This window comes from Myotis myotis, unplaced genomic scaffold (genome assembly GCF_014108235.1).
Source record: "Myotis myotis isolate mMyoMyo1 unplaced genomic scaffold, mMyoMyo1.p scaffold_m19_p_12, whole genome shotgun sequence".
Classification (NCBI taxonomy): domain Eukaryota; kingdom Metazoa; phylum Chordata; class Mammalia; order Chiroptera; family Vespertilionidae; genus Myotis; species Myotis myotis.
Window position 1 is genome coordinate 61123230 of NW_023416316.1, and position 15603 is coordinate 61138832.

Here is a 15603-nt window from a genome sequence, read left to right on the forward strand (position 1 = left end):
AAAAAGATTCCCAGGTGATTCCAATGTATAGCCAAGGTTGAGAACCACTGGCTTAGAGCGAGCCAGTTAGGTGAAGGATGAAAATGTTGTAGGAAGAAGGGAATGTCATCAGCACTAGTAACTTGGAACAGTAATGTCGTTTTCCCCAAAAGTTGTTTTATCTGGCAAATATTCAATAACTTTGTTTTACCACTCTTTGAAAGACCAACAGCAAAAATAATCTGAAAAAGGTTAGGGCTGATCTTTAAAAGATTTATTTTGGGGGCTCATAAGGCATGCTATTTTCCCCTTAGCATAACCCCTGTGAGGGTTAATGTGTCAACTTAATTGGCCCAAGGGATGCCCAGGTAGCAGGTTAAATATTATTCCTGGGTGTGTCTGATAGGGTGTTTCTGGAATTATTTAGCATTTAAATCAATGGGCTCAGTAAAGTAGGTTGCCCTCCCCAATATGAATGGGCACCTTCCAAAGCATTAGGACCTACATAGACCAGAACTCAGACAAAGGAAGGATTCGTCCTCTTCTAGCCTGTCTGCTGAGCTGGGCATCACTTTTTCATCCCTTTGGACTGAGATTTATACTGTTGGCTCCGTCTGTTCTCAAGCCTTCAGACTCAGAATGAATTACACCAATGGCTTTTCTGAGTCTCCAGTTTGCAGATTGTGGGACATCTCAACCTCCATAAACATGAGCGAATTCCTGATAATGGTACAATTTCTGTCTTAATTTAGGTTACTAAAACAAAATACCATAAACTGGTGGATTCCCAACAACAGAAATTTATTTCTAACAGATCTGGAGGCTGGAAGTGCAAGATCATGGTGTCCTCATGGCTAGGTTCTGATGAGAGCCCTCTTCCATGTTGCAGACTGCTGACTTCTTGTCTCCTCATATGGTGGATGGCAGAGAGAGAGAGAGAGAGAGAGAGAGAGAGAGAGAGAGAGCGCAAATTCTTTCAATACTCTTATAAGAACACTAATCCCATTCTTGAGGCATCATCTTCATGATTTCATCTAGTCCTAATTACCTCCTGAAGGCACCACCTCCTAATACCATCCTATTGTGGGTAGGGTGTTGACATATGAATTTTGGGAAGATCCAAGCATTCAGTCCATAATAGCTAGTGATCAGTCAGAGTAGAATGGAACTTTGTATGAGTCTCAACACCATGCGCCTCACAATTTTGTTAATTTAGAGAATAAAAGTAGGGTCTCAATATGTCTCAGAGTGACTCAGGCAGTCCTAGTTTCCAAAAGTTTATCCCATTTCCTCCACGAGGATGCTCATATCTTTACGATCATATTTTTAAGTTTTTGTTTGGGAAAATTAAGTCACTATAGACATAGCTACAAGAAATTTAATATTAACGAGACATTCAATAAAGTTGAGTACCCATAATATGCTCGGCACTACATTGGGTTCTGAGGCTAAAACCATGAACAAATCAGATGCAATCCCTGGCATTATGGAACTTACTGTCTAGGGAGGGTTACCCACTAGAGAACAAACAACAATGAAATATAAGTATAGTGTGATGCCAAAGCACAGATGAGGAAAACCAACCCAGACTTAAAAGGGAGGTGGTTGAGAAAGACTTCACAGAGGTGGTGATGTTCAACGTGACCCCTAAAAGATGAGTGGGACTGAGGGGAAGGTGAAAGGGGTTCAGCAAAAAAGGGTTTCTCAAGTAAAAGAACATTTTCAAAGGCTCTGAGACTAAAGAGAACTTGACATATTTTAAAAACTAATAGCGTCTAAAGTGGAAAGGGTGAGAGATGAGGCTGAAGTGATAATGCTGTAAGAGCACAGCAGGACATATGAGCCACATTAAGGATTCAGGGTGTTCTGCAGATGGGATTGGGAATCACTGAAGTGTTTGAAGAAAAGGAATTTTGCATTTGCATTTAAAAGGCTGGCTGGGGGTGCAGAGGGGAGAACTGTGAGGAGGGAGTTGAGACTGGAGGCAAAAGACCAGGCTGATGCAATTATCCCAGGAAGAGATAATGATGACTATCAACTAAGGAGTAGCAGTGTGGGTAGGGAGAAGCAGAGCTAGCTGATGCTGTGGACTAACAGGATTTGGTGGTTTAGATGTTGGGACAGGTGACACAAAGCAAGTCAGGGATAAACTGGGTAGATGACGGACTATTCATAGAATAAGGATCCCAGTGGGGAGAGAACATTGTAGGAGGGGAAATGAGTATGTTAACAGCTATGTTAAGAGGAGATATGATATATTTCTTAAGTTACTACTCTGTATAAACCTAATACAAAATGTATATTAACAATGGATATTGTGATGCTGTCATTATTTTACACATCAGTGAGGAACATTATAAGAGAAAATTCCTTTCACATGAGTTAGTGAAATTTGAAAATAATCTCTGCTCCTCTTCTGGAAATTTATAGATTTTTTTTTCTAATTACCAACTACTACTGTATTATCCTAGTGTTCCTGATTTTAAATATATTTTTATGAAATTTATTGGGGTGACATCCTATATAATGAAAGCCCAATATGTTAAGTGTCCTGTCGTCTGATGTTCCATTCAACCAATCAAAGTGTAATATGCTAATAATATGCTAAGGTTGCTCAACCGCTTGCTATGACGTGCACTGACCACCAGGGGGCAGACGCTCCAACCAGATTAGTCTGCTGCTGTGGTCCAGCTGATCAGGACTGAGCGAGATGGGCCAGACATGCCCTGGAGCCCTCCCACGGTCCCTCCCTGGCTGGCCAACCTCCCGTATCCCTCCCTAGCCCCAATCATGCACCAGTGGGTCCCTTTGGACTGGGCTGCACCCTCTCGCAATCTGGGACCCCTTGGGGGATGTCAAAGAGCTGGTTTTGGCCCAATCCCGCAGGCCAGGCTGAGGGACCCCACTGGTGCACAAATTAGTGCACTGGGCCTCTAGCTGTATAATAAGATTATACAGGTTTCAAGTGTACATTTCTATGTAAATATATTTTGATATAATAAAAGAGAAACTAAAAGTCCAAAGTAATCAGACAGAAATAAATATAAATTGTGAGCTATAGAGGAACTCAAATTTTTGTATTTGTACAAGCATTGTATGCTTTTGCTTCATACTTCCAGATTGTTTGTGCTCCTTTTAAAATATTTTTTTCTTAACAGTTGGTAAAAATCCCCCATGTGGGAATACCTACTATTATGGCAGCTGGTGTTTATAGCAAATGACAAGGCTGAATTAAAGAATTATTATCTTCATTTCAGGATGGTTTATAAAAACAATAAAACCCTTTTTGAAAAAGCACTGACTTTTAAATGAGGCCCAATGTAATCTGTGTTCCTTTTTGGAGCTATAGCACTAACCTTGGGATCAAAATAGAATGCTATTAACATGAAAAAGTGATCCAAAAGTTGTGCAAAAGTTTAAACAACTCATAAGAAAACATACCCTGAAAATAAATTACAAACCTAATGTGCTAGCTAAATTGGCAAAAGTCTCAGAAATTTTCATATAGGAACTCTGCTAAAATTTTAGCTTTGAAAACCAATAAGAATTCTTACCCTTTATAATCAAGGAAGGACACTAAAAACAATAGTAATTCATTTTGAAAGAAAAAGAAAAAAAGCATATTCCAAATAGAAAAAGTGCTTTGTTATTTATCATAATTGTGTTTTGCTTATTTGTTCCTATTTTAGTTTTAAGTAGCATCTCACAATATTTATTACATCTAATCTAATAAAAGACAAACATGCAAATTGACCATACCTTTGCTATGCCTTAAGCCACGCTCACCAACCAATCAGAGCGACTACATGCAAATTAACCCAACCAAGATGGCGGCCGGCAGCCACAGAGCTGAAGCAAGCAGGAGGCTTGGTTTCTCCAGTGATGGAGGAAGCCAAGCTTCCCAGCTAGCTCTGAGCTCCACTGAAGGCAACAAAGTTTCAATTATAGAAGACAGATAAACCCCAGATACCTGCTTTCAGCTGGCCATGGCCACGGAGCTGGAGTGAGCAGGAGCCGGCTCTGAGCTCCACTGAAGGCAACAAAGTTTCAATTATAGAAGGTAAATAAATCCCAGAATAAAAAAAACAAAGAGAGAGGCTGGGAGCTTCCGTCACCGGGGGGCTTGGCCAGCCTGAAAACGGCCCTCAGCCCCTCACCCAGGCTGGCCAAACCTCCATGGGGTGAGGGTCCCCACTTGGGGGGGCTTGACCAGCCTGAAAACAGCCATCAGCCCTTCACTCAGTGGGGACCCCCACCCTGAAGGGGGTGTGACCAGCCTGCAAACAGCCATCAGCCCCTCACCCAGGCTGGCCAGGCACCCCAGTGGGGACCCCCACCCTGAAGGGAGTGTGACCAGCCTGCAAACACCCATCAGTCCCTCACCCAGGTTGGTCAGGCACCCCAGTGGGACCCCCACCCTATCCAGGACACCCTTCAGGGAAAACCAGCTGGCCCCCACCATGCACCAGGCCTCTATCCTATATAATAAAAGGGTAATATGCAAATTGACCCTAACAACAGAAAGACTGAAAATGACTGGTCACTATGACACACACTGACCACCAGGGGGCAGACGCTCGCTCAATGCAGGAGCTGCCCCTTGGTGGTCAGTGCACTCCTACAGGGGAGCTCTGCTCAGCCACAAGCCAGGCTGACGGCTGCCAGTACAGCGGTGGCAGTAGGAGCCTCTTCCTCCTCCTCAGCAGCTCTAAGGATGTCCAACTGCAGCTTAGGTCTGCTCCCCGCTGGCAAGTGGACATCCCTCGAGGGCTCCTGGGCTGCCAGAGTGATGTCTGACTGCCAGCTTAGGCCCAATTCCCCAGGGAAAGGGCCTAAACCAGCAGGTAGTCATCCCCCAAGGGGTCCTAGACTGTGAGAGGGCACAGGCCAGGCTGAGGGACCCCCCCCCTACCCCCGAGTGCACAAATTTTTGTGCACCGGGCCTCTAGTGCTTTAAATAAAAATGGTAGGAAAAAATTAAAGAAAAGAGTTCTTTTTCATGTTTTTCTGGTAGTATAAGAGGTAACTCCAAATACATTAGAAATGTTGTTGAATGGTGGTGAAAATATTTCCCTACATCTCGGAAGTATATAGTAAGCACAAGATGCCAGATACCACGGGGTGTTATATCACAGACATAGCAGGTTTCCTGCTTCTCTAGCCTTATGAAGTGTTATATGAAGTGGGTATAGCTCTTCCACTTACAATTAGGCAATCAAAACTTATCTATGGGTGTGAAGATATTAAAGAACAGCCAAAGCAGTCAGGAGTATAAGATGCAGAGAAAAGAAGAATGCATTGCAGTGATCCTATATTTGCCGCTACATTTTCCTCTTGTGTACTTGCTAATTCGCACAGCTCTTGACACGAAAGCCAGTGAAAGTAGTGCTCCAGGCTGCTTTGCAGACGCTGCTGCCCTGAAGCTACCCGTGACCAGCCGTGGGGAACCCACCGCATTCTTTGACATCGCCCTTGGGCCGCGTCTCCTTCAAGCTGTTTGCAGACAAAGTTCCAAAGACAGCAGAAAACTTCCATGCTCTGAGCACTGGGGCGAAGGGATTTGGTGATAAAGGTTCCTGCTTTCGCAGAATTATTTGGGGATTTAGGTGCCAGGTGGTGACTTCACACGCCATAATGGCACAGTGGGCAAGTCCATCTACGGGGAGAGATTTGAGGATGAGGACTTCATCCTGAAGCATACAGGTCCTGGCATCTTCCATGGCAAATGCTGGACCTAACACAAACGGCTCCCAGTTTCTCGTCTGCACTCCCAAGCCTGAGTGGTTGGATGGCAAGCATGTGGTCTTGGGCAGGTGAAGGAAGGCATGGATATTATGGCAGCCATGGAGCCCTTTGGGTCCAGGAATGGCAAGGCCAGCAAGAAGATCACCATTGCTGACTGTGGGCAACTCTAATAAATTTGACTTGTGTTTTATCTTAACCATAGGACTGTTCCTTCACCCTGATTTGCTTGGAATGTCCTATAATCTTTGTGCTCTTGCCAGTTTATTGGGTTCCATAATTTCCTTACTCCTTCCCAGTCTAGCTGGATTGCAGAGTTAAGTTTATGATTATGAAATAAAAACTAACAGTTGTATGTCAAAAAAAAAAGTAGTGTTCTAATGTCTATGGCAGTCTCACTGGGATGAGAGATCAACAATGAAGAGTTCTGGTTGGCAAAGAAAGCCATTACTGAAAGGCCCAGTATTCTAAAGAAAACTGAGTCCGACATTATGCATGTATTTGACCGCTAAAACTGTACACTGGTGATAGGGAGACCAAAAACAGAATTTATATCCTGTTAAGGCAAATATTCCAAGATTTCATTGAATATCCTTAAAAGATTAGGCCCTAAGTATAAACACAAACTATAAATATACCAGTACTCACAAATCCTGAAATATAACTTCAAATTAATTCAGTCTCTCATTGAATCTAGGTAACTTGCTTACAAGTATACTATATCTTTCTTCCAAAAGAAAATTTAAATCTCATTAGAGGAAAGTAAAATCTCTTACAATTTTTCATAGACAATGTCCAACATTCAATCCAAACTTAACAGGCATACCTGTACAAAGAGCTAAATGACTGAAGACCAAGAGCAAAAATAAACAATGAAGATAGATCAATAAATTATCCAGGCACTAAAGTTATCAAACAAAGACTTCAAAATAATCATAATTAATATTTTCCAGAAAAAAAGATTTAAAGCTAAGAGAACTTTATCAGAGAACTATAATCTGAAAAAAGGATTCAATTAAAATCATAGAACTTAAAAAGACAGTAACCATATTTAAAAATTCAAATTCAATAAATGGGTTTAATACCACAGGCAGCAGAATACAAGACTAATGACCTAGAGAGATCAATAGAAAATATCCAAATTGGTACCCACCAAGACAAAAAGAAAAAAAATACAGAAAAGAACATAAGAAGCACCTGGGACTTAGAGAAAAACATACGTGTAACTGAACATCCTACAGAGAAGAACTAACTGGCCAAAAATTTTGCAAAATTAATGAAAGATGCCAGAAATTTAAGAAACTCTTTGTAACCCAAGCAGAATAACTACAAAGAAAACACATTATAATACAATTACTGAAAGCCAGAAACAAAGAGAAATTCTTAAAAGCACTCAGAGGAAAAAGACAATATTACCTTCAAAAGGGTTAACAAAAGACCAACTAACTTCAAAATTTTCAACAGAAGTGTTGGGAACCAGAAGAAAATGAAATGGCATCTGTAAAGCGATGAAAGAAAGTAACTGCCAACTTAGAATTCTTATCTAGGGAAAACAGTCTTGTATAATGAAGGCAAAATGAAAATGTCTGCAGACAAACAAAGCCTGAAAGAATTCTGTTGTCACTATAAAAAACTTAATGGGATTCTTCAAGCAGAAAGAAGACTCCAGATGGAAGGTTCATCATACAAGAAGAAATGAAGAACACAAGAAAGAATAAATAGGTGGGTAGTCCCAAAGAAATAGTAACTGTGAAAAATAGGTAAATGCTTTCAAACTACAACTTGCAGTTTGAAAAACACAGGCCCTACCAGACTTTGGAGCCACATGGTCTAGTTGTTTGGGTCTGACAGAATAAGCACAGGATACGTGGCATGGCAGAACAAGGGCATCCAGACACCTTGGAGACCTGGGAAAGATTCTCCCAAGAAAGTAGAAAGTAACCTTCCTATCTAATAAAAGAGAAACATGGTAATTAGCGTACGACCGCTACCCTTCCCATTGGCTAATCAGGATGATATGCAAATTAACTGCCAGCCAAGATGGCGGCCGGCAGCCAGGCAGCTTGAAACTAACATGAGGCTTGCTTGCTTCAGTGATGGAGGAAACCAACGTTCCCCGCCTGCCTTGCCGGCCTCTGAGCCTGCAGTTTGAAACATTGTAACAAATATAGAAGCTAAACAAAACCCCAGAAACCTGCTTTCAGCAAGCCGGGATCTCAGAGCTGGAGTTATACATTGTTTAGATTATAGAACCGAAACAAACCAGATACCTGTTTTCAGCAGCGGAGGCCTCAGAGCTGGAGCCTCAGAGCTAAAGCTGGCCCAGAATAAGAAAAAAAGGAGCGGTTGGGAGCTTCTGTCACCCGCCAGCCTGAAAACAGCCCTCAGCCCCTCACCCAGGCTGGCCAGGCACCCCAGTGGGGACCCCCACCCTGATCCAGGACACTCTTCAGGGCAAACCAGCCGGCCCCCACATGTGCACCAGGCCTCTATCCTATATAGTAAAAGGGTAATATGCCTCCCAGCACCGGGATCAGCGGAGCTGTGAGGCCTCCGGGCACCGGGATCAGCGTGACAGGGGGCAGCACCCAAACCCCCTGATCGCCCTGCGGCTCTGTGTGTGACAGAGGGTGGGGCCACAACCTCCCTATCTGCCCTGCTCTGTTCATGGCAGGGGAAGGCGCCTCAACCCCCTGATCGGCCCTGCTCTGTGCCTGATAGGGGGGAGCTCCCCAACCCCCTGATCGCCCTGCGGCTCTGTTTGTGACAGGGTGCGGTGCCCCAACCCCCTGCCTCGCTCCTTGGTGCATGTGCATTTAGTGAAAGCACAAGAAAATAATTATCAGTCCCTTCTGTCCCCAACCAGAGTCTCCAGAGGGCTCTGCTAATACTGCAGCCAAGGTGTGCAGCCCCAGGAGATCTTCCAAGTTAGCCCAAAAGGCAACCTAAACATTAACAAGATGGTGGCCCTTTGCTGAGGAATGTGGAGAGGCTGGCTAGGGATTTTGTGAAATTGCAGTACCTTGCAGATTAGGTGAGCTTTCAATCTCTCTTTAAAAGGGGTGGCAAAGAGGACCTGCAGGCTGCCAGGGGCAACAGCGAAGGGTAGGCACATTCAAAAACAGAAAAACTTTCCAACAAACAGACATGAAGATCATATTGGGAAGCTGAGGGCAGAGCCCTGGGAAGAACACAAAAATCATTAAAGGGCCATCATCCATTTTGATATATGTTTGCAAACAACACATAAACAACTTCATCTCATGGCATGTGAAATGCAAAACAGTTCTGTTGTAGATTTCTTTTGGCCATCCTTAAAGTATAATTAGATCCAGCTGGGGGAATATAGCTTCCAGCATTAGACCCCACAGCCAGCCCTGCTGAACCCCACCTGTGCACGAATTCGTGCACCAGGCCTCTAGTAGAATATAAATGATCTCTGATTACTCCACTTATTAAATTCTTTGCTTCTGACAAATTAATAGCCCACAGTTTCTTATACATATTCCACTGTTTCTTTGCTTAGGATGTTTGCTCACGCTATTCTGACTAAAATGCAAACATCCTCCTCACCTCACCTCCCAATCTCAATATGTTCAGATCTTACAGGTTTGAATTTTATTGCTTCTATCACTTTTAAGCCTTCCCTGGTCACACTCCACCAACCTTCACTGATACTCAACCCAACTCAAACTGTAGTAATCTCTGTCTTTCTTTTACAACAAGAATGTGTTTTTATATCATCTCCCCTATTATGATTTAGGTTTTTCAAGAATGTTACATAAATATTGTTTACCCTCCAATAAATGTTGAATAGATGGACAAATGGATGGATGAGGAAGACTTTATGACCATTCTATAGTTAAATATTAAATGTCTGTGATTTGGCACTTGCTGAACTATTAGTCAAGGCCCATCAAGTCAGTTTCTCTCCCTTCTTGTCTGCTTTCTTCTGTTTTTACTCAGACATTTGCTGGATCATCAAATGCTACAGCAAGAACATGTGCAAGCTAATAAAAACTCCTAATAACTATTTTTTACCTTGCAGTTGGGATGGTACTATATAAGGGGAACGTGAGAAGTTGATACTGTAATGTGGTGAAGGAGAAATATAAAATATGGACTATTTTTTAATATATCTAACTGGTTTATCATTTTCAGAGTAAAACACCAGCAAGTGTATGCCCTTGAGATCAGTGTTTCTCCACGCTGCTTTCTGTCTGGATCAAGACAGGGAAAGTAAATAATATTCACAGTAAAATGAAAACAACATACTGAATTGTTCTTTTGTGCAATGCACTGGCCTGCTTACAGATAGAGGAAGTTTATAAAAATAATCTTGCACAGCTAAAAATCACCACTAACACCAGCAATTCAGAAGAGAAACACTGCCTGAACCTTCACACACACAATGAAACAAACCTCCTCCACTAAACACATGTAATGTTTTTGATATTTTTCCAGTAAATATCCAAGCAGATGATCTAGGAAGGTCAGAATTAACCAGCAGCGACTCTTGATTTGCTCACTGGAGGCATTTAAAAAGAGCCTGTGTTTTGGCATATGTGCATTGGCTGAGTTTTCCATAGCCCTTAGAAGCAAAACAAGGCAGAATCAACAATATATCCTAACGACTTTATGTTCCTTGAGTAGATGCAACTAAATGCCTACCTAATATTCATTCTCCACTTCTTCCTAACATTCATGATTTTGTTGGAGACCTAAATGTGCTCAGTTTAAAACAAAACACACAAAAACTATAGGCTTCTCATAATCTTCCTAGAAGTTAAGGACAGTCTATGTGACATAGGTCTGGTCAATGATAAGCAGAAGTCAAGTGCAGATATCTGACAATTTTATTTCTTGGAATGAGCACTACTCTCTTCTTTCCTACTGTTTGAGATATGAGCACAATGACTGGAACTGGAGCTGCACAACCATCGGGTAACCTTATAGAAAAAGTCAGAGACTTGCAAAGACGTCTCTGATTTCCCAAGGTGTGGAAGCAATGTTAACTGCACACCGCAGGTTTAAGTGAGAAAAATGAATGTGTTTTCTAAACCAAAAATTTTAAGGTTTTTCTGTTACATTTGGCTAAAATTTAATCCCAGGATGAATCACCCCTCAAGAGCATGAACCATTTTTTATCAATTTCTACTTCAACTACCTGGCATATACTGTTTTCTCAACAAAATAGGAATGAATAAATCAGTGAGTGAGTGAGTGAGTGAGTGAGTGAACTAATTATTCTACTTACTGTTCATAGCAACATGTATGTAAAATGCTTAAAAGAAAAGGAGTGTGAAAAGCCAGCATCAAACACTATGGCAGGCAATATTAACACAATTCAAAACAGACTACTGGGTATCATGAGTCATAGAATACACATTTGAAAAAATCAGAAGTGGTCACTGGTTTCTCCAAGAGCTGTCACTGAGGCCATAGACCCTGTGACAGCCAGCTCCCTGCATGAAGAGACATTAAAAATGTGGCATCAGACCTGTTAAAATGGCTGCTTTTCTGTGACCACCTAGATCAGTAATGGAGAGGGAGTTAACTCTGCCTTGGAGAAAATGAGTAGAGGTCATCTTAGGCCAATGGGAAATGCAGGCGCAGAGGAAATACACTGAGGGAGTGAAAGTTCAACCTTTCCTCCTTCAGGAAGGTCTCCAAGCAATATGCCAAGATAGATCAGGAAATGAAGTTTCCTCCCTACTCTATTCAATAACTTTTTAGGTCAAGGTCCTTTGACTCCGCTGGTCAATTTTTGACTTCAGAAACATGAAAACGTAGTTCTGCATCACAGAAAGCTCCGAGAGAGTCCTCTCTACCCTCCTGCTACTTAAAGTGTAGTTGCTGGACCAGCACCATTAGCATCAAGTGGGAGCAGAATCCAAGGCCCCACCTTGGACTATTGAATCAAGTGCTTCTTTTGCATATTGAAGTTTGAGGTAAACTGTGCTAGAAGGCCTTACTACAGGTTGTGTGTCTTGATGTTTGAGTAGTTACTTAACTACATGTAAGTCTGTCCAGATAATAAAAAATTCCCTTCCCCTTTGGGTTGTAAATCTTTTCATTATTAATTTGCTCAGGGATTGTAACTTCTATAAATTTTAAGTATCGAATAATTTTTTAGAATGTCTCTCATACAACTTTTCCACACTATTTTGTAAAATGATTATGTTAGAAAAATAATCTTGAGATAATTTCATACATGAAAACAAATGAGCCCCCCCCCCTTCTTTTCCTGGAGGTTGAAAGAGATGTATCATGCTTGAGGAAGTGCGTTTATCAAATCTGGAATCGGTCCCTTTAGTAGTACTTTTGTTATCTATTTCAAAGTGAGGTTTTAACTGTGTCATTTGAAAGCCAACAAGTGAAATAAGCCAGTCAATGAAGGAAAAATACCACATGATCTCACTCATTCATGGATAATAGAGACCATTATAAACTTTTGAACAGTAATAGATACAGAGGCAGAGATGCCTCTAACAGATTGTCAAACTGCAGTGGGAAGGCCGGGGAAAGTTGGGGGGCAGGAGGGAGAGGTATAAGAGATCAACCGAAGGACTTGTATGCATGCATATATGCATAACCAATGGACATGGGACGCTGAGGGGTGGGGGAGGCCAGGGGATAGTCAAGGGTGGGGGGATAAAAAGACACATATGTAATACCCTTTGTAATACTTTAAGCAATTAAAAAAAAATAAAAATAATAATAAAATAAAATATAGAATCAGTTCAAGAGTCAAAAAAAAAAAAAGAAAGCCAACAAAGACCTTGGGAATTCCCCCTTTTCCCTTTTGCTAATATACTTTCACTATAGGAAAGCTCTGAATGAATGACATGAGGAAAGGCCAAATGACTTGACTGGAAGGCAGATGATCAGTATTTAGTCATTTTCAGACGTTCTTAAAGAACATGAGTAATCGTGAGATTAGAAACTTGGAAATCTTTCTGCTGACCTTGCCTACCCAAGAAACTATACAACTATAAATAAAGTTATTGTTTCCTACATTTATTTAAAGAAAGATGTCAGGGCAAGCACAGGGTGGTTAATTTACCAAAGGCTCAGTCCTCTTGCCCACAGATATGCACATTCTTGGGAGGAATGGTTGCAATTTTAAATATTACAGCCCAGATATACACAGAAAATACAACTTTTTTTTTTTCTCTGTAACCTATTGGATGTTCCTTAGTACGCAGAAGAGGGGAAGCTTTAGTTCAGCCTCATATATTTAGTCTTATATATACAACAAAAGGCTATTGGAATAAATGCTTTATCTGATTTAGGTAAAAGGTTCAGTCCTGCAGGTTCTGTCCCCACCAGCCTCGCTTTCAGAAGCTGTGTGGATTCATACTTTGCACCGTCCTCTCCTTTCTTCGCTGAAGAGTGGCTGCTCTGGGCTGCTTTCTGGTGGCTTTCAGGAAAGACCCAGTGTGACTTGTTCCATCCCTATCCTTGCAGGCAGCTGCTGCTAAAGTTTGCAACAGGTAAAGCTTGCAGCTCCTCTCTAAGTGCAGTCACGTCCTACTATCTCTGAGTGATTTGGTCTTACCACGGGTCACACTGCTACTGCAGACCCCTCTGAGACTCTGGCACGCTCTCCATCTATATCTTGGCCTCAGCTACCTAACCCACAACCTCTATCTTGCAGGTACTTGATGCCTTGCCTCAAGGGACCTATAGTAGACCAACTGCTCACAATTCAGCTTTGTTCAGCATCTGCCAAGGGACAGGCAGGCCACCCCTGAGTTCGTCATCTGCCTCCCTTGTTACCTCTGCCAATAAGACATGCCCTTGCCCTTGCTGTGGTAGAAGTGGATGCCAGTGGGGCAGAATTCTACAAAGACAGTGTGGGAGTTGGAGGTGTAGGAAGAACAAAAGAGCCCTGTATTGTCTTCTTGATCTGATTCTCCCTCTTCTCTAAAATCTCTCGGGTGGGAAAGTACTGATTTCTGGCTTTCCAATTCCTGTACACCAGTGCTACTAAAAGAGATGCCAACCCATGGACCCATGGGTAAGTGTTTATGATACACACAGCAACTAGGTAAAGTAATTTTTTTTACATTATATCTAATAAAACGGTAGGGCTTTTAAAGTATGTTTTTGTTTTCTTATTTTATTTCTTGATACTTTATTTTCATTACAGTTTACTAACTCATAGGTGCACGATGTATTGGAAATTTAGCAACGTACTCCTCCTCAGAGAGAGTTTGAGAAGCTGTGCTCCTCATCATATCTACCTCCTATGCAGTAAGCTTCATGCCTAGAATCATAGATGGAAGGGGCTTCCTCTCTGTGCTATGGAAGAAACAGATGAGTTCCCCAGACTGAAGCCTGGTCATGCTTAAGAAAGTTATGATATCTTTTATTCTCAGCAAAGCCTAATATTTGAGCTTATTTGCAAGTTGTAGACACAATCTAAAATCTAATTCAACAGTTGAAGCTGAGCAGACTCCCTGTGTTCTGTTGGGGACTGTGTTCTGACACCTTTCCTGTGAAGCAACAACACCCACTGCTTGGAGGAGTGAGAAGCCAGACCTCGAGCAGTGGGACTCACAGAAGGAGAAGTTGTATCAAAGGAAATACTGTCCTAAAGTTCCTGATGTAAAAAAGATTTGTTAAAGAATGGCTCTATTTTAAGAAAACTTGAAAATTTTTTTCACAATCTTAATAAAATCCCACATCAGCAATCAATAGAGAGTGCCTCAAAAACATGTATACACACTTTGAATAATTGTTAGTTCCAATGGGTTAAGTCAAAATAGAAAGAAACATTAATTGAGCTATCAGCTGTTAGTGAGCATACATTTGGGGGGACGCCCTATATCAGTGGTTCCCAAACTTATTTGGCCTACCGCCCCCTTTCCAGAAAAAAATATTACTCAGCGCCCCCTGGAAATTAATTTTTTTAAAATTTTAATAGCAATTAAACAGAAAGATATATGTATTAATGTTTCTACCTTTTTCGTAAAATATAGTAAAGAAAGGTGTAAATTAGAAACATTGAAGTTTGAAATTATGAAACTATTTATTGAACTCAGAATAGAAAGGTAATACAAAAAAAGTTAAAACAAATGCACCTGTGGCCATCACCGCCCCCCTGGATCGCTGCAGTGCCCACCAGGGGGCGGTAGCGCCCACTTTGGGAATCACTGCCCTATATGATGTGTCTCAGGTGTTCCTGTTCTTTGCAAGTGAAAATCTCTAGCAAACCATCAGCATTCATGTGTACTTTGCAACACCTGCAACAAATATTAAACATTGGTCTCAGTCTTTTCCAATCCAAAGGCCAATGAGAAGAATTTGAAGACCACATTGGAACAACCACAGACTGAGTGGGTTCCAGAGAGAAAGCTCACACAGCTGCGATGCCGGAAGCAGTTCCGGCATTAACTAGGTTAATATTATCACTATTAATATTTAATTAAGCTTCTGACTGAGCCTCCTGTTGATTCATCTGTTTTTATTGTTATAATGTCATGTTTGCTTGTCTTATTTTCTGATTGATTCTTATTCAACAATGGTTTCTAATATTTTAACCTCAAATTGCTCTCTCTCTTATTTAATGATCTGAATATAATTCAAGAGATGCTGAGATCCTTTTTATAATGTGATGCTTGCACTCTAATTAGTTCTTTTAAGAGTGCAATGCACAGGTACAGACATGAAGTTTTCTACTTCGGAACGTAAAAGAATGTAAGATTACTCCATGAAGGCAGAGAGACTCTACAGAAATATCTTCTTGAAAACCCCTGCCCCAGATAGTGGCCTGATAATTTTTATAAAGAATAATCTGAGCCCTAACCGGTTTGGCTCAGTGGATAGGGCGTCAGCCTGCGGACTCAAGGGTTTCAGGTTCCATTCTGGTCAAGG